Source organism: Monodelphis domestica, chromosome 1, assembly GCF_027887165.1.
Source record: "Monodelphis domestica isolate mMonDom1 chromosome 1, mMonDom1.pri, whole genome shotgun sequence".
Taxonomy (NCBI): Eukaryota; Metazoa; Chordata; class Mammalia; order Didelphimorphia; family Didelphidae; genus Monodelphis; species Monodelphis domestica.
This window is the reverse complement of record NC_077227.1, coordinates 635,739,465-635,759,296: the sequence shown is the minus strand read 5'-3', so window position 1 is coordinate 635,759,296 and position 19,832 is coordinate 635,739,465.

Sequence of the window (19,832 nt, the reverse complement as noted above, 5' to 3'; positions counted from 1 at the left end):
TTCAATGTGCAACTATGTATTTTATTTTTTTTTACAGAGATATTTTAGGGGTACTTAGGGTTCTTAGGTAGATTATATGCCTGTAGGACATCATTAAAAGAAATCCTTACCTTCTGTCTTACAATCAATGCTAAGTATTGGTCCCAAGACAGAACACTAAGGACTAGGAAATGGGGGTTGAGTGACTTGCACAACTGGAAAGTGTCTGAGGTCAAATTTGAACCCAGGACCTCGAATTGCCAGGCCTGGCTCTCTATCCACTGAGTCTCTTAGATGCCCTCTACAGTACATCATTAACCTTTCACTAACCTTACTGTGATGTTCCATCATGGTCTATATTTTTCAAGACTGCCTGTGGAGCACATACACTTTCTTGTAATTTCTACCAAGCAGAAAAGGTTTCTAGGTTGGGCTTGGCAATTGTCTATGCTTGTCCAAGGAGCAGCTTAGTTATGTTTGGAGAGATTCATCACTGGCTTGTTGATCATTTGGTGAAGAATTATTTATTCATGGCAACCCACACATGTACTAAAATTAATATACAAAAACATGTCCTTTACCCTCAAGGAATATCTGTTTCCCCTTGCCCCAACCCTCAACCATCTCTCTTGTTTTCTGCTGAGCCCTGGCAGCCATCATCTGAGGAAGCACCTATCAGGGAGAAGGGGCCAGCTTTTCCCATCAACCACTATCCAATGGCCACCTATAGGGCAGACAAACCCACTTAGCAGAAGAAACAAGGCAGCTTGGAGGAGAGATAGTAGGCAGCATGTCTCAAGCAAACTTGAAACACCACTATAGCCTTGCTGGAGACAGCCTGGGTCCTTGAACCCAAGGGTCTTGGCAATAACCGTGTCTTAGGATCTGCCAGACTTGCTTCCAGGCCAACCCCAGCAACTATCACTGAGGACCTGGGACCTACCTTTTTCATCATCACAAGCGATAGCTGCTAAACAATTGCCACCAACTGGCAGGTAAGTCCTGACAGTGGCAGCATTTTGCTAAGCCACAAACCCTGTTTCTAGTTTAGCCCCTCCTCAGCCATCATCTAGATCAGTGGTTCTCAACCTTTCTAATGCTGTGACCCCGCAATACAGTTCCTCATGTTGCAGTGACCCCAAACCAAAAAATTATTTTGGTGGCTACTTCAAAACTGTAATTTTGCTACAGTTATGATTCAGAATGTAAATACCTGATCTGCATTATGTATTCTCATTGCTACAAATTGAGAGGTTGAGAACCGCTGATCTAGAGAAAAAACTTAGGAGAAGGGACCAGCCATCTCCCATCAACTGCTAATGAACTGCTGCCTAGCTGAAGCAGCAAGTCATATGGAGGGAGAGATGGTGCCAGTATCTACCACTCAAGTCCAATCACTATCACCATCTCTATTTAAAACATTTCTCATGAAGGAGAGAGGGCATGAGGAGACTGCTGGAAAAATGCTTGGATTAGAATAATTATAAATAAATAAATAATTGAGGTTTGGGGGGGGGGCTTTCTTATGCCTTCAATATAGAATATAGTCTTTTACAAGTTTTTTTTTTTTTTTGGGTAGACATGTCTAATTCAATTTCTCCATTTTAGGCAAGCCGGCTCAGATAAATAGCAAGGTATCCTGAGGAAGAGACCAGAAATGTTATGTGCTAGGAAGTCAGACCTCAGCCACTGCCTTCTCTGAGCCTCTATTGGAGGCAGCTCAGGACCCTGAGCTCCCAAAAGACTGGAAATGGCAATGTAAAAGAGTGGTGGTGGTGGGGGGTAGTTTCTAGGACTGGGACCTCAGCTGGAGCTCCCTTGCTGTCCCCTAGACCACTGGCCAGCCCTGCATTCATCATTTAGGAAATTAATCCTATTGAAGCAAGTTCTGGTACTAAAGTCCTTGGCCTTCTTAAGTGGTTCAAGATGAAAAACAGAAATTGTGTTAAAAGTAGAAATGGCATTAAAGGAGATATGTTACCATCCCCTTTGCCATTAAAGACTGTGGACACTTTCCATATAATTTGTCTGAAATGTAACTAAAACTTTCTGTATGCAGTGTCTCCCTCTATTGGAATATGACCTTTTAAGAGTAAGGGCAATCTTGCTTTTCTATTGTATTCCCAGCACACAGTACAATGCTTTGCTTATAGGAGACCATAAATGTTTCATTCATTCATTCATTCATTCATTCAGAGGTTAAATAATGAGCTCAAGCTTATTTGACTAGTAAGCATTGTTAGATAGTAAGACTTAAGCCAATCATGACCAGAGAGTCAGAAGCAGTCTAATATGGTTGAATAAGGGGCATACACATCTGGGTTACATTATCTTTTTGTTTAAAAAAACTCTGTGTGTGTGTGTGTGTGTGTGTGTGTGTGTGTGAAGGACCCTCACCTGGACCAGATGGATGCTGCTAGCGCAGAAAGGAACAATTCTAGGAATGCAAGGTAGGGCAGGATATGCTAAGACAAAAGTACAATTCTGAAACCAAAACAAAGACATCCTGTCACAAGTGAGTTCCAAGGAAAAAATCAAATTGAGAAAATTTATTTTATAGCAAGCATCTCTGACAAAGACTCTATTTCTCAAATGCAGAGAGAAATGAGTCAACTTTATAAGAATACTTAATATTCCCCAATTGTTCAATGGCCAAAGGAGAGGTACAGGCAGTTCTTAGATGAAAAACTTAAAACTATCTATAATCATATGAAAAATGGTCCAAACCAACTATTGATTAGAGAAATTCAAATTAAAATAACTCAGAGATACCACCTCCCACCTATCAGATTGGCTAATATGACCAAAAAGGAAAATGATAAATGTGGAAAAATTGGGGCACTAATACATTCTTGATGGAACTGTGAACTGATATAATGTTTCTGGAAAGCAATATGTAGTCACACCTAAAGGACTAGAAAACTGTGCATACTCTTTTACCCCATACTTTTATACTGGGATTTGTAAACCTTAAAATTTTTTAGACTTGTGAATGTTGGAAAGTTCACTATTGGAAGGTTTCATGCTTGGAGGGGATTTCCTACTGATAGGAACTCTATTGGAATGTGAACCCCATTGGCAAGGGAGGTTCCTCCTCCTTTCTTCTTAAGATTACTTTAGGACAGAAACCTTTTGCTGAACAATGGAAAGGGCTTTGACCTATGCTTAAGCATAGAACAGGAAGTTCTTTGAGTCATGATTGATTTTAGAATTGATACAATAGAGATAATTGGAATGACAGAACTAGGTCTTGGAACTTCCAATCTCCACCCTACTCAGGGTAACAGGATTTAGGAAGGGCTGCAGCAAAGGATCAAGATTTAATTATTTGAGAATATGACCTTCAACAGACATGTACAAAGGGGCAGACCTCTGGGCAGTCCTGGGTTAAGCTAGAGCCACCATTGGCACAGGGAAGACATGGACAGTGATTGGTAGATGTGAGAACTGAGGGGAGGGAACTTGGATGGTTTCCTTAAAGAGAGCGGGGTCTGAGGACTGAGAGGAGGGAGAGGTTTTGCTCTGAGAGGTTGTGCTCTGAGAAGCTTGCTCTGAAGGAAGCTGGAGGTAGAGGCCCCTGAGACTGTTTCTCCATTTTGGTCACGTGAGTGATAGGGACTGATCTCTTTTCTTTGCCTCAGCTATCTAAGGGCTTGGGCCTTTTGGCCCAGCCTAAACAGAGGGAGTATTTAAGCCCTATTCCTCTTCTCTCTCTCTCTCTCTCTCTCTCTCTCTCTCTCTCTCTCTCTAATACCTTTCTTCCTCCTGTTTGTAATTAAACTCCATAAAAGGTTGACTGCTGACTTGAGTTTTCATTAAGGAATTACATAGCTGAATTCCTTGGCGACCTTAAATTAATATATATCAGTCTTTTAAAGTGATTTCCTTGTCACAGATTATAACCCACAGAGATCAGAGATAAGAGAAAAGGACCTACCTGGACAAAAATATGTCTAGCAAATCTATTTTTAGTGGCAAAGAATTGGAATCCAGGAATGGGGAGGAATATTCATCAATTGAGGAATGGTTGAATAAATTGTGGTATAGGGTCGTAATGGTATACTATTGTGCCATAAGAGACTATGAACAACATGAGTCCTAAAAATCTAGAAAGACTTATAAGAACTGATGCAAAGTGAAAGGAGCAGAACCTGGGGAACACTATAGATGGTAATAGAAATGTTGTATGATGATCAACTGTGAAGGACTAAACTATTACTAGCAATGCAAGGTTCCAACATAACCTCAAGAGGCTCATGATAGAAAGTACTTTCATAGCTAAAGAAGGAACTCTTGGAATCTGATTGCAGCACAGTATGCTATCTTTTTCTTTATTTGCTTCATTGATTTTTTTATTGTATGTGTGATATGTGTCTTCTGTCAACACATGGGAAATATGGAAATGTGTATTGCATGACAGCACTGGTATAAACTATATCTGACTATTTCCCACTTTGGGGAAGTGAGGGAAGGAGGGAGGGAGAGATTGAATCGCAAAATGTCAGAAAACAATTGTCAAAAATTGTTTCTATATATAATTGAAAAAAATTCTAAAAGTTAAAAAAAAAAGAGTTCCAAGGGCCTCTGAAGCCTCTGGAGCTCAATCTGCTGGACTGCTAGATGTCTCAAGTGGTAGAAATGAGATAAGGGCAATAGGTTTTCTGGTGTTATAAACATAAGCAAAAAAGAGAGGCTCATATCAATGAGTCTGCATATTTTTTTAGGCTTTTCTTGTTTCACTTACCCAACCTGGATTACCTTTCCTTTATCAAAATATTATCCTTTCTTTAAGCTTCAGAGAAAATTCTATCTGTCACAGAATTTAGAGTTGGAAGGGATCTAATTACTTTACAGATGAGGAAATGAAGGCACAGAGAGACTAAATGACTAGTCTATGGTCACATACTGTGTAATATGGTGACTGGCACATAGTAGGTGCTTAACAAATACATATTGACTGCCTGACAGGAATTAAGTGGCAAAACTGAGTGATGACATCCTAATGGGAGAAACTCAACACATAAAGGGGTATTGGAAAAAAAAAGGTAGTTATTGGGGAGGAGGGGCTCAATATTCAAAAAAAATCCTGGGAAAACTGGATAGCAATCTGGAAGAAATGAGGTTTAGTCCAATATTTTATATCATATCCCAAGATTAGGTCCAAAAAGATATAAAAGGGCACACAGCAAACAAATTAGAACAAGGGAGAAATTATCTTTTTGGATTTATTGATAGAGAAAGAGATTGGGACTAAATAAATGATAGGGAAGATCATATAAACTAAAGGAATCAATTATGATGAAATAAAATTAAAGATATTTTTACGGTATAGTCAAAATTAGAAGGGAAATTATTATATGGTAATAAATATTTGTAGCAAATTCTTCTGATTAAAGGTCTCAGGTCCTGAATATGTAAGAAAGACATTCAAATTTGTAAGTTTAAGAGCCATTCCCCAATAACTAAATGGTCAAAGGATATGAACAAGCAGTTTTTAGTGGAAGAAATGAAAGTGATTAAAAATTATATGAAAAACTGCCCTAAATGATTAATAATTATAGAAATGATGACTAAAGAAACTTTGAGGTTCCATCTAACACCCATAAGATAGGTAAAGAGGAGAAAAGAAGAAAATGTCAAATGTCAGAGTGACTTTGAGGAAAACTGGCAGTTTTGCAGAAGAGTGGAGCTGTGAATTGTCTGTTCAGTCAGGAAAGCAATTTGGAACTATGGAGACTCCTGCATGATCATTGCATTTGGGGTGGCATCAAGGACTATCCCTTGATTCAATATATTTTGGAAGTTATAGCTGTCAATCCAGAAGGCTTAGAGGATTAAATCCTTGCAATAAAAGTTCCTTTTCTGCATTATGCTGATATCTCTAGACTCAGTTTTGATAACTTTCACAGAACAGGAATTATACTAAAAAAGTTATAAAACTATCACTGTGCACATATTCCAAAAAAGATCAAAGAAAGAGGAAAATGTACAAAAATATTTATAGCTACACTTTTCCTGGTAGTCAAAAAATAGGAAACTAATAGCACAAACTCTTTTTGGGGAATGGCTAAATAAACAATGTCATATGAAAATAATGGAATATATTATGCCATTAGAAATGACAAAATGGATAGTTTCTGAGGAAACTGGGAAGACCTCTATGAACTGATACAGATTGAAGTGAGCAGAACTAGAACAATTTATAGAATGAAGACAACATTACAGAGAAACAACAACTTTGAATCACTTCATCAATACAATTATTGACCTTTAGTCCAGAAGACCAAAAATGAAACATACCACTCACCTCTTATCAGGAAGATTGATGGATTTAAAATATAGGAGATATATATTTTCAGGTATGTCCTATGTTCAATTTGTTTTGCTGGATTATGTGTATTTTATGATGAAGGCTTTATTTTTCATTTACTTTCATTTTTTTGTGGTTCATCCAGGATTGGAAGAGGATTCATTTGTAGAAGCCCTAGGTTGGTTGAAAACTCCAATCTTGTAAGGTTCCAAAAGTGGTAGCAACCAGTCAAGGTATGACAATGCTCAAACAATGACAACTCAGTTGTACAGGAGCTTTGAAGTCTCTAGCACAGTTTTTTTAGATGCTGTAGAAGATCTGAAGATCTAGTGCTCTGAACCTTGAAGATCTAAGCTGAGAAAATTCTACCCTTGGCACAAAGCTTGAATTAAGAAATTATAGCTAGAGAGATGAGTAAATGAAAGAAGAAAACAGCTTAAAAATTATTGCAGATTTTTAGATGCACAAATAACTAGCAAAAAAGGAGAAGTAACTCTTCAACAACAATAAGAAGAACCTTAAGGGAAAATTAATTTTCCATAAGAACCGTATGATTGAAAAATCTGTTATCCTAAAAAAGAACTACATATCCCAAGAGCCCACTGACTTCCTATCATTACGTACTTCCTGTAGACAGAAGATAAAGGGTGTGGGCTTTGGGGGTTCCCGCTCTCTGATGTAGAATCAGAATGGATGGTGGTGAGTGGGGTTGACTAAAAAAGGGCTAACCAGCCATGGGCATGTGGTCTTTATTTTGTATCTCCTTTATTCCTTGATTTCTAATGATCATTAATAAATCTCTTAAAATATAATATTACTATTGAGATTTAATTTTAACTTTTACAGAACTATATGAATATGTAGAAGAAATGATGCATGAGAAAAATAATGAAAAACATTATAGGAAAGAATTGGAAAGAGAATAACTTAGAAGAATAAATGGCAAATTTAATCCAAGTAACTGACTCCCTGAAAACTGGATGAGGTAAAATAGAAATCAATGACTCTATGAAGATAGCAAAGAATATTAGAATAAAATAAAAAGATTAAATAAGTTACAAAAATAGTAAAAGCTGTTATGGCTTCTGTGATCTTGACCGTGGTTCTTCAGGAGTTATACTTTATTTTAGATGCTTACGGTATTTTTTTTTTTTACAGAGAAAGTCTGGTTTTTGGTTGAGATATTCTCCTGATTTCACTTGGGAATTTCTTTCAGAAGGTGATTGAAAGATTCTTTCTTTCTTCATTGTGTCCTTTGATTTGAATAGATTTGGGCAATTTTTACTTATGATTTCTAAAACAGGATTTTCCCCCCAGGTAGTCTGCCAATTCTTGTTATCTCTAGTGGACCTATTTTCCAGTTAGTTATTTTAGAAAATGGACAGAAGAAATTCAGAAGAAAATACATTCAAAGACATTTTAAAAAGAAACTTGCTGAAGTCACTATATACTTAAAAAAAAAAAAAACCTTACCTTCTGTCTTAGAATTAATACAGTGTATTGGTTTCAAGGCAGAAGAGCAGTAAGGGCTAGGCAATGGGGGTCAAGTGACTTGCCCAGGGTAACACAGCTAGGAAGTATCTGAGGCAAGATTTGAACCCAGGACCTCCTGTCTGTCTGTCTGGCTCTCAATCCACTGAGCCACCCAACTATCCCCTGAAGTCATATATATATTTACTATATGCTTTTTAAAAGAAGCAAGTGCTATGAAATGGATACTCATGGTTTTATAAAACAATCTTCTTTTTGAGTTCTGTGTATATGGAAATGATCAATCTTTTTTTTTTTAATTCAGAATTAAAAAATAAAATAAAATGTGCCACCTTGTCTTCTTTAGCACTAGAATCTAACAGTCAGAGCTCAGGTGTGCATAGAAGCTGAAGGGTTTAGGAGAGGTAGGAATAGCTGAGGAGGTAGGACTGGGAAAGGTAGGAAAGTTTAAAGTGATAGTTTTACCTTCTTTGGTTTATTCATCTATCTGCATGTCATAAAAGCTGTATGAACTGCATGCAGGGACTAGCAAACTTCTTTCCTCCCTACCACTGAAGAGGGATGGTTTCCTCTTACCCTCCTCTGCCAAGTTCGAAGTTGCTTGGTCTTCCTAGCAATTTAATTTAATCTAGGATCAAGTGGCTTTATTTAGAGTGCATCAGTGAAAACTAAAGATGTATTTATTTACTTAGAATCAGTTTTATTGATGCCTTTTGTTTTTGTATCACAGTCATTTCTGGAAACACTTCCCCAACATGAACCCTCCCCATTACCAAGAAAAACAGTTAAGGAAAACAAATGGACACAGTGATGGTGTCTGATGGGGCATGCAATTTGTGCTATAATGAGTCCCAGCACCACCCCCTTTCCCCCATACCCCGCCCCCCCCCCCATCTTCACTATAAGGATAGCCTCTGAATTGGATAGAGATAATGTAATTCTCTGGGCAGCTAGGTGTCTCAGTGGATAGAGTTCTGGACCTAGGGTCAGGAAGCCTTAAGTTCATAGATCTCAGACACTAGCTGAATGATCCTGGGCAAGTCACTTAACTCTGCTTGCCTCAGCTGCCTCGTATAAAATGAGCTGGAGAAAGAAATGGAAAATCACTCTAGTATCTTTCTCAAGAAAATCCCAATGGAGTTAGGAAGAGTCAGATGGCTGAACAACAATATAATTTTACCAAAGCCATCCCTGGAGTTAGGAGTTAATCTTATCAATTTTTTTTTGTATCCCTAATACCCAAGATAGTCTTTTAAAAACAAAACAAAAACAAAAACCTTTTACCTTCTGTCTTAATGACAACTCTAAGACAGAAAGGCAAGGGTTGGGCAAATGGGGTGAAATGTCCAGCTAGGAAGTATCTGAGGTCATATTTGAACCCAACTCCTCCTGACTCCAAGCCAGATGCTCTATCTACTGTTCCACACAAATGCCTCCTAAGATGGTATCTTGTACATAATAAGCAAGTAATGCTCATTGAATGAGTAAAGGGATACCTTTTCCTCTGAAAAATGGGCTGATAGGGAATTTCCATATGTGAAATTATGTTTTCTCATTTATTTCTATTGTAAAATCCAAAGGCACATTTTGTTAGAAATTTTGCTTTTTCTGCTGCATGGCATATTGAACAAGCGTGGTTAAGAAAGTAGCAGACCTTTTAAAAAACCTCATATTTGAAAGCATTTTGTGCTCAGTTGAACAAATTAGTAAGGGATTACAGGCTGAGATGAAAGAAATAGTTCAGGCTTAGAAAGTTGATGTCAAGCAAATATGATTTAAGTAAAAATTCTAAAATATGTCTTTTGGCATGACTACTGTAGCGAGGGTGCCCAGGCATGGCCCAAGAGCAAACTCCTCCTTCCTCTTGGGTCTTTTGGGCAAGGTTCAAAGTCCTCATTGTTCCAGGTCATTGTTCTGGAACTCCATAGGTCCCTGGCTAGTTCACACTCTTGAGCGACACTGTTGAGCTTGGTCTTTAACCGAGAAACTGGAGAGAACAGATCACACCGAGAGAAAGGGGGCTACCTCTATTAGGGAAAGAGGCTTACACAACCCCAGTGGCCTTTCTGAGCCTCTAGGGAGGCAGCAGAGAGAGGCAGGGGTGGGACAGGATAAGAGTTTAAGATGTAGGGGAGTCATTCATGTAGGGCTTCTGACATTTACCTTTGGGACCTTGGACAACGGAACTTCTTTTACTCTCAGTTCCTCATCTGTTCCATAAGCTAGATGGCCTTTAAAGTCCCTTTCAGCTTTATCATCCATGATCCTGGGTCCTCAAATTCTGGACAGGACCCTTATGAGCAGAGTCAAGCTTAGACTTTGTCTCCCCTGCCCCCTTTTTTGGCAGAGTAAATAACATTTGTCCTAGATTTGATATTTTAACCCAAGTGTTTACCTGAAAGGTAAGTGTTGTTCTTCTTTTATGCATATGGTGTGGGGTTGGGGGGGACACTAGAAACAAATGACATCCTTCTGTTACCAGGGGAAACCCTGTGTGGGACATGAAGAAAATAAACAGTTACATGTAAATGCAATCTATATGAATTCTGAGCTTTGGCAATAGTCCATATATTACATTCTATTATTACAAACATTTCAATTAGTCATAGGAGCAAATCTAGCCTGGGTTATAAATCTGTCAAGTGTCTGAGGTATTTATTCTCTTGGTAATGCTGTGTGGCTACAAATAATGAACACCATGATCTCAGGGTAATCAAAACTGTGGATGACCCAAAGGTCAATAGAAAGGCACATGAGGAGTGTAAATAGGTGAGCGAATATTAACTAGGTTGGCTTGTGCAAAAGAAGTGTGGAAAACAACATCATGGAGGACTTGTTCTTTGCACAAGATACTCCATCTGCCAACTTCAAAGATGGCTGTCTTATTTATGGCTATCCTCCATGCCCAGAATTCTCACCATCTTCATTTTTAGCTCTTGTTCTCTCTGGCTTTCTTCAAGTCTCAGATAAAACATAGCCTTCTGCAATCCTCCATTTAAAAAATTTTAAAATATAAACTAAAAAAATACTTATTTTAATCTTTTATCTTTTGTCTTAAAATTTTTTCCCCCTTTAAACCCTTACCTTCCATTTTAGAATCAATATTGTGTATTGGTTCCAAGGCAGAAGAGTGGCAAGGGCTAAACAATGGGGGTTAAGTGACTTGCTCAAGGTCACACAGCTGGGAAGTGACTGAGGCCAGATTTGAACCTAGGTCTTTTTTACTCCATTGTGCTACCTTGATGCTCCTCCCAACCCTTTTTAATGCTAGTACCTTTGCTCTATGGATTGTCTCTAATTCTTTTTTTGTTCGTGCATAGTTGTTTGCATGTCATCTCACTCAGATTGTGAGCTCCTTGAGAGCAGGGATTGTCTTTTACCTTTTCTTGTATTCCCAGAATTTAGCACTGTGCTTCCTTCATAGGAGGCACTTAATGGATGCTGGTTGATTGATCATCAGTCAGAATGAAGAATATTTGTAGCCAAACTGAGTGCTGTGTGGCTACTCATGAAAGAGTAGAAGAACGAGAGGTAGATCTGCTGCATGTGTGTTGGGTGGGTCTCCCAGGGAAGATGCCCAGAAAGTCATGACAAGAACTGCACAGGCTAAGAAAGCTCAGATCAGCCATAATCTTCTGTGATGGAAAGAGTGCCTTGATTGATAAAAATAGGATATTCCAAATTGTGACGTAGTGATATGCTTTTTTTTGGGGATTTCATTTAAAATATTTTGTTTTTTCCAATTATGTGTAAAAATGTTTAACATTCATTTGAAAAAAAAATTTTTAGCTTCAACTTTTCTCCCTCCTTTCTTCCCTCATTGAGAAGGCAAGTAATCTGATATAGGTTATACGTGTAGAGTCATGTAAAACATATTTCCATATTAGTCATGTTGTGAAAGAAAACACAGACAACATTCCCCCCTCCAGAAAAAGTAAAAGAAAGTATGCTTCAATGTGCATTCAGATACCATCAGTTCTTTCTCTCAGGGGAGATAGCATTTTTTCAACACAAATCCTTTGGAGTTGTCTTAGATCTCTGTATTACTTAGATGAGCTGTCATTCACAGGTGGTCATTTTACAATATTGCTGTTACAGTGTACCATGTTGTCCTGGTTCTGCTCCTGTGAAGTAGTAATAGTAAAAAGAAATCATTGAGTAAACATGGAGTACTGAGGCTGTGGGGCTGTGGATTGGGCCCTGGGCCTGGCCCTGAGACAAATCTGGCTTCAGATACTAGCTGTGTGACCTTGGGCAAGTTATTTAACCTCTGTATGCTTTAGTTTCCTCATCTGTAAAATGGGGATGAGGAGAACACTCAGCTCTCAGGGTTGTTGTGATAATGTGATAATTAAATGAGATAATATCTATAGAATATTACAAACATTAAAGCACTATATAAATTCTAGTTGTAATTAGTAGTATAAATTGTAACACTAGTAGTATTAATATTATTAGTAATAATAGTAATATTGCTGGAGTTCAAAATATTATAGCAAGTACCTATCTCTTCTTTTCTTCCTTCATTCCTTCCTTCCTCCCTTCCTCCCAATGTCCATCTCTCCCTTTCTTCCTTTTTCCTCTCTCCCTTCCTTCTTCCCTCCCTCCCTTTGCATTCATTCATTCATTCATTCATCTATTTATCTATATATTTATTCACACATTCACCTATTTATCTACTTATTTACTTTTAGGTGTATTTCTAGACATATATATGAATATACACATAAGCACATACATGTATGTGTACACAACCATATACACATATACATGGCATACAAACAAACACATGATATTTCCTCCAATAGAATATAAGTTCTTTGAGGGAAGGGACCATTTCTTTTTTTATTTTTGTATTCCAGGGTCCAGCACAATGTCTAACACAATAGGCACTTAATAATGTTTATTGATTTCTTTCTTTTTTTTTTTTTGGAACAAGGGTTAGACTTGTTCTGCCTGATCCCAGAGGGCAAGTCTATTAAATGATAGGAGGAAGCTGCTGAGACATAAATTTAGGCTTCAGGTATGAAAAACTTTCTAACAATCTGAGCAAGTAAAGAGTGGAATGGACTGCTTTGGGAGATGGCAGTAGATTTTCTTTCTCTTGAAGATCATTATTTTTATTTTTTAGTTAATTAATTTTTTCTATTTAAAAATTTTATATGTTTACATAGTTTTTAATAACCATTTCCTGACATTTTGAGATCTCTCCCTTACTTCTTGCCTTTCCCTAAAAAGGCAGGTAGTATGATATTAGTTGTACATGTGTTATCATAAAGTACATATTTCTATATGTGTAAAGGAGGACACATATCACTTACACTAGAGAAAAACTCATGAAGGAAATAAAGTGAAGAGTGGTATGCTTCAATTTGTATTCAGATTCTATTAGTTACTTCTGTGGTCATGGAGAGCCTTTTTCATCATGAGTCCCTTAGGATTGTCCTGGATCCTTACATGGCTGATAATAATAAAGCCATTCACAGATGATCATTCTATATTATTTATGTTACTGTGTTCAGTGTGTTCAGTATTCTGGTTCTGTTCACTCCACTTTGCATCACTTTATATAAGTTTTTTCTAGTTTTATTTGGTGATCATCCTGTTTATCATTTCTTATGGCTCAATAGCATTCCATTTGTAAGAGTTAATGCCCAATACTTCAAGTATTATTTTTATACAGTTTATTATCTGACAAAATAGAACCACATGACTAAGTTTTCTTCTTAGAAATGCTCAAAGTGCCCGCTCCATCAAAGCCGCTAACAGGAAGGAAAGAGATGGAACTCTACTGAATTTATCTCCTGTCTATGTCAGCACACAACAATAGGAAGAGAGTAGGGTGCTGGGAATCTTAGTTTTGCTGGGGAGTGTAGTTTTTAGGGTAACAGATTCAAGTTACACACATTACAAGCATAGACACAACTTGTTCAACCATTCCCGGGTTGATGGGCATCCTTTTGATTTACCTGCCATTTAACAAGGATATCCCGAAAGTCTCATGCTGTTTCCAGATTTAATAACTTCAAACGGCACTAAGTCCTTGGAATTCCCTGTACTGTAGAAATGTACTTGGTCTTTATGGTCCCTTTAAGCTCTTCAGAATCTGTAGTAAACCTCCACACCGGTGTTGGGTATTGGAGAAGAACTTTGATGGAAAATAGGATGTGGACTTTTAAAGGGGCATAAAAGAAAAATGAATCTAGAAGTTGGAAGCCCAGGCTAGAAGGCACAAGTAGGGGTGAGGAATAGGCACTTGAGCGAGTTGGTCTAGAGGTCTAGTTATCCAGGGAGAGGGGACAATCTGATCCTAACTCTCAAAGGAATCAAAAGGAAAGACAGAAAGAGGAATGGCAACAGCTGTAAGAAATAGACTATGTCAGAATCTGGAATCATGGTTTTGACCAAGCTGTTGAGGACAACTGTGGGGAGAGTAGTTACTGGGGAGAGAGCTCCTTCTGGGTAACAAGCTCCTCCCATCCTCACTCTCTCACAAGGAGTCCTTGATGGTTATTGGCCCCCACTTCCACTTGGGAAAGCCTCTCTTGCCCCATAATAGTTATAACTCTGGTAGGAGTGATTGGATCTTGTGTTCCATCAGCATCATTTTCTGGAATCCAATCTCTTCCTTGCTAAAATAAGGAACTTGAAAAGTTCTTTAGTGGAGGATTAATGCTAGCACAAAGGCAAATGCTCACACAGAGGTCAGAAGAAATGATACAAGGACTCTGAACAGCTTTGGTATTGATTGTGAGACAGTGGCACAGACAGGACTGTCCAGCATATCATATCTATATCAAAGAAAGTGCTGTGCAGAATTGTAGTAGTTCAAAAGAAACATTAGATGCACACATTTAGAGACATCTCCATCTCAAACTACTACTAGCTATTTATGTCCTGTGGTAGAAGCTTCTGAGCTTGTATTTGTCTGATCAGTTGCAGTCAGACACACCGTACATTGACCCTGACATAGTGATGTCATTTTGGTCCTCTTTGAGTACAAAGGACAACAGCCAACCAATGGTAGCCCCATAATTTTGTGCTGCTTACCTTCCAAGGCATCTTCATATTTATTCTCCAATTTGATGTCCTTTGATCTTTTTACAGTATCCCATCAAGTTCTTCCCTCACACAGGACAGGACTCCTGATTTGTGGATAAGGTCTACTGGGTAAGTTGTAATCAAATAACTTATTAAGGGCAGCAGTCCAGTATTAGGGATAATATGTGTGCATGTATTGCAGCAATTTTATGAACATCTTTTTTTTTTAACACTAGTGTTCTCCTGGTGATGTTGGAGGGTGACAAATCATTGAGTGTTATAATCTTTCAGGAAATGACAGGAAAGACTATTCTCAATACAATGGGGAGGTACATGGTAAAGTTGAACAGACTAACAAATTCAAAACAAAGAATTACAAAGTATAAGTGCTAAAAGGGCTATTGTTAAAGTACGATTAAAAGAAGATAATTGGTTTCTAGTTGGAAGAGATTTTAGAAGTCATCAAATCCAATCCATTTATATATATTACAGCTGAAGAAATTGAGGTCTATACAGGTCAAATAACTCGCCTAGAGAACACAGTTAACAAGTGTTTCATATGGGCTTTGAACTCACATCTTCTTGATTTCATTATTCTATTCACTACACCAACAGTATCAAGCATATAGTCCCACTCCTGGTGCAGCCAAGCCAGATGAAAATATACTTGGGAAATATTTAACAAAGTAAATAACAATACAAGAGAATATGATTTTCCTTGTAGTTTTTTAAGTCACTATGTGACATCCTGGGAGGCTTATGTATAGATGAAGAGTCCCTTTCTATTTGGCTTTGACACCATTGCCCTATGCCATACTGCCTCTCAATGGCCTGGTCATGTAATAAGAGAGACTGTCCACATGTGTGCACTGGTATGTACACAATGGCTAGAGAACATTGGGTGGGTTTCCCATGGTAAATTTATGGGAAATCATGGGTGCCTATGCTATGTAAGATATGGATGGGTTATCAGCTGCTTTACTGGAGAGAATACAGGCTGGTGAGATCACAGATTATCACAGGTGTAAATAGTCTTGGATTATTCATAGAAGTCTATCCATAAATCTGATAGGTAATACGTTCTCTATTTTTCTAACTTGCTTAGGATCTCCCTTTATATCTAGGACATATATCCATTTTGATCTTGTCTTGGTAAACGATAGAAGATATTGGTCTCTACCTAGTTTCTGCCAGACTGCTTTCTGGTTTTCCCAGTAATTTTTACCAGAGTGAATTCTTATCCCAAAAGTTTGGATCTTTACTTTTGTCAAACATGAGGTTAGGATAATCTTTTTCTGCTGTTTATTGTATATATGTTCTGTTCCACTGATCTACTTTTTCTATTTCTTAGCCAGTACTAGATAGTTTTGATAATTGCTGCTTTGTAAAACAGGTTAAAATCTGGCATTGTAGACCTTCTTTTTATTAAGGTGGATCACTTATGGGCCATAGTCAGAAGTTTCAGTTTTTGCTTATGAATCTCATTGCTGGGTTAGACCATTCATTGTGCTATGAATTGTGATCTCTCCAAGTCTTTCTGCTTGTCTTGGCTCAATGAGCTCAACGAGTGTTGACAATATAGCCAGTCATATTGACAAGGGATGCAGTGTCTAGGACGTATCCCAGGAATATGATGAAGTCAGTAAAGGTTATCTTTGTCTCCTGTGGCTCCCCCTTTCTGCTGTTCCAGATCTCATCTCAAGTCCTTACCATTTCCTGGTTTCCCCTCCCCTCCACATTCCTATAGGGCTTTGCTTTCAGCTGTCATTTAATACAGATTTGATGTTAGCTGATTAAATTTTAAGTATGATCCTTCTCAAGGATATTTGCATTATAACAACAGGGTCTTAAAGACCAAACAACTTGTAAGAATAGATACAAAAAAATGAATCTCTAGTAGTAATTCTTGAGGGTATTCTGATTGCTGGTAGGGGAGAATTTTGTTTTGTTTTGTTTTTTAGGCACAGATTTTTCTTTGAAATCATACTTTGGAGGTGACTGCCAAAGTCAACCCTGCCTGCTTCCATCTGACCCATGTATTTCCTGATTTTCATATCTTCCCACTACCTGCATGGGATCTACCTATCTTGACTTAGATAGAACTGAACATTCTTGTAGTTTCAGTTAAATTACTTCTCCCTTCTGGGTATCATGTCTCAATTTCTTCCCTGCCCTTCCACCCCCAACTCCCTTTTTAACTTCCTGTTCAGTATTTAGCACCATGAAACTCTTTCCTCCCTCTCTTAGTGGTCTAAATGAACATTTAATCACACACCCAGCTAATTCTGTTGTGTTTATCATGTGAGAGATAATAAAACCAGATATAAAAAGATGCCTAAAATGCTGTCTTTGGAAGAGTTCACAGTAGGAGGTGGGGGAGGGAAAAAAAGAGGTGCACATTGCTTCTGTAATAATTATGTGACTCACCCCCACACATTTCATCCCCATTTCCATACCTTTGCAGAGGCTGTCCCCCATCCCTGGAATGTTCTCCCTCTTCCCCTCAGCCTCCCAGAATTCCTGCTTCCCTTCAAAGCTCAGGACAGATGTCATTTTCCAGTGGGGGCTTTTCTTGAACTCCCAGGTGTAAGTGCTCATCCCTTAAATTAATTTGAATTTACTTATCTGTTTATCCAAAACAACCCTTTCCTTTGCCTGGAACATAATTTCCTGGAAGCCAAGAACAATTTAGTATATATATATATATATATATATATATATATATATATATACATATATATTTAAAATGTTATATTCTCAATATTTAACATAATGCCTGAGAGAAAATTGCTAGGAACAAGTCTATCTGTTACTAAAACACTCCATTCTGTCTATTTTTTTTGGAGGGGGTATAGCATGGCATAATGGATAGAGGGTTGGACTTGGATTCAGGACTTGGGTTCAAATCCCATCTGAGACAGTATCTGGGTGACCCTGGAAAATTTACTTAACCTCTATATCTCTCTGCAAAATGAAGGGTTGGATCCATTGACTTCTGGGGCCTCTTCAGACTCTAAAATTATGATCTTATGATTCCAGTAGGAATGGCTTGTTTCTTAATAACAAGTAGCAGCTTGAAACCTAATTGAAGCTGCCGAAATGTTGGCATTTCTGAGGTAATCTTAGTATCAGGTGGGGTCAATAATGAAGGTGGATTTAAATCAAGCTTCAAAATCCTTCCCTTTAAAAAGATCGACCAACATATCCTTGCAGAAAAAACAGTTTTGGACCTCCAGAATGAGAAGTGAGGGCATGTAATAACGCAGCCCTCACTGGCAAGCCCTGTTTATGAAAAAAAAAAAAGAGAAGTCACCCCATTTACTGATGGATCTGTATTACTAGGGTTTTTTTATGAGAAGCAATTCAGACAAGTTTATGCAGCAGAAGAATATGTTGAAAATTTCCCATTTGCCTGGGGTGAACTGAAGCTATTTAGCAGCTATTAAGCATGCTACCAGTGTATGACAGTCTCTTCCCTTGACTAAATCCTTTAGAAAAGGGCTTGGCAGGAATTTTCTGAAACAACTGGATTTTGTCCCAGGTTGTTGCGTGCCTAGATCAATTCAATTATTTTCTGAATTTCTGGCACTCAATTGCATGCTTTCCTCCATTTCCAACCTCTGTATGTTAAGATCTAGCCTGGACATGTTGCTGAAGCAATGGCCCAGGATTGAGGATTTCTTGGCTGTGGTTATGTGTAGCTAAAGCTTCCTTGATGTAGATTTAAGGAAGTTCCTTGATGAAACCAAGACTCAGAGAAGTAATTTTTAAAAATTGTATTGAAGAAGTTGAGAGGGAAGTAGGGCCTGGGTTCTACCGATGGTTTGTTCTTTCTTTTAAGTTTGGTTTTCTTTTTCCTCTCTAGTGGTTGGTTGTAAGCAAGCAAATTAGCAATGGTTCCCAACCAAATGAGTTGACTTTTCAAAGGACAGTCAATATGGAGAATATAGTTAGTTGGTCAGTCAATAAATATTCATTAAGTGCCTACTACATGCCAGGCACAGTGCTAAGCACTGAGGAGAAAGAAAGGCAAAAGATATTTCCTGCACTTAAGAAGATTAAATTTTAAATGGAGGAAGGCAACTTATAAAAGGAAACTTAAAAGCAAGCAGAGGGAAGGTACTCTGGGGTGAGGGCATGATGGAGAAGTTCAGAGGAGAGTGGCTAAATGGGAAATGAAGAGTGGGAAATGGCAGTTCTGGGACCTCCATTTAGAGGGAATACAATCATAAGCTTAATATCACCTCTTCTCCAAGAGGATAAATAAAGATAAGTCTGAGATATCTATTGGGTATCTGAGACACCCAATTTGAAAAGTCCAATTGGCAGTTGGTATGGAGGATTGGAGCTTTAGAAAAAGACTAGAGTTGGATATACTGATTTAAGAGTTAACTTTATGGAATGGTAATTATAATTATAGAAGTTATTGAGACTACTAAGTAGGGATCAGAAAGAGTGGAGAGAGAGAGAGAGAGAGAGAGAGAGAGAGAGAGAGAGAGCAGTTAGATATCCCAGTGGAGTCCAGAAGCTCTGAATTCAAATCCTTTGTGAGACTTGGCACCTAAGCTCTGTTTTAGTTTCATCATATGGAAATTAAAGAGATCGGGCTAGGTACTTGCCAATATCTACCATCTAGCTCTAAATCTATAAGAGTAGAGAGCCTGGAGAAGAATCTTGGGGTATACTCACAATTAGGGGGTGAGATATGCATAATCCAGCAAAGGAGAGTGATCAGACAGCTGAGAGGAGAAACAAGAGGAGAGATATGTTAAAGAAATCAAGAGAGAAGAGAGAATATCTAAGAGGGGAATGCTGCAGAAGTGTTGAAAAGAATGAGGATTAAGGAATAGTCATTTGATTTGTCAGTTGAGAGATGATAGGTAACTTTAGAGAGAAACTGAGAGTATAAATATAAACTTCTCTATTTGGCTTTCATATCTCTTTACAACCTGGCTCCAACCCTCCCAAATTAATTTGAGCTTAATCACCTAGCCCACTCTGGGGTCCAGAG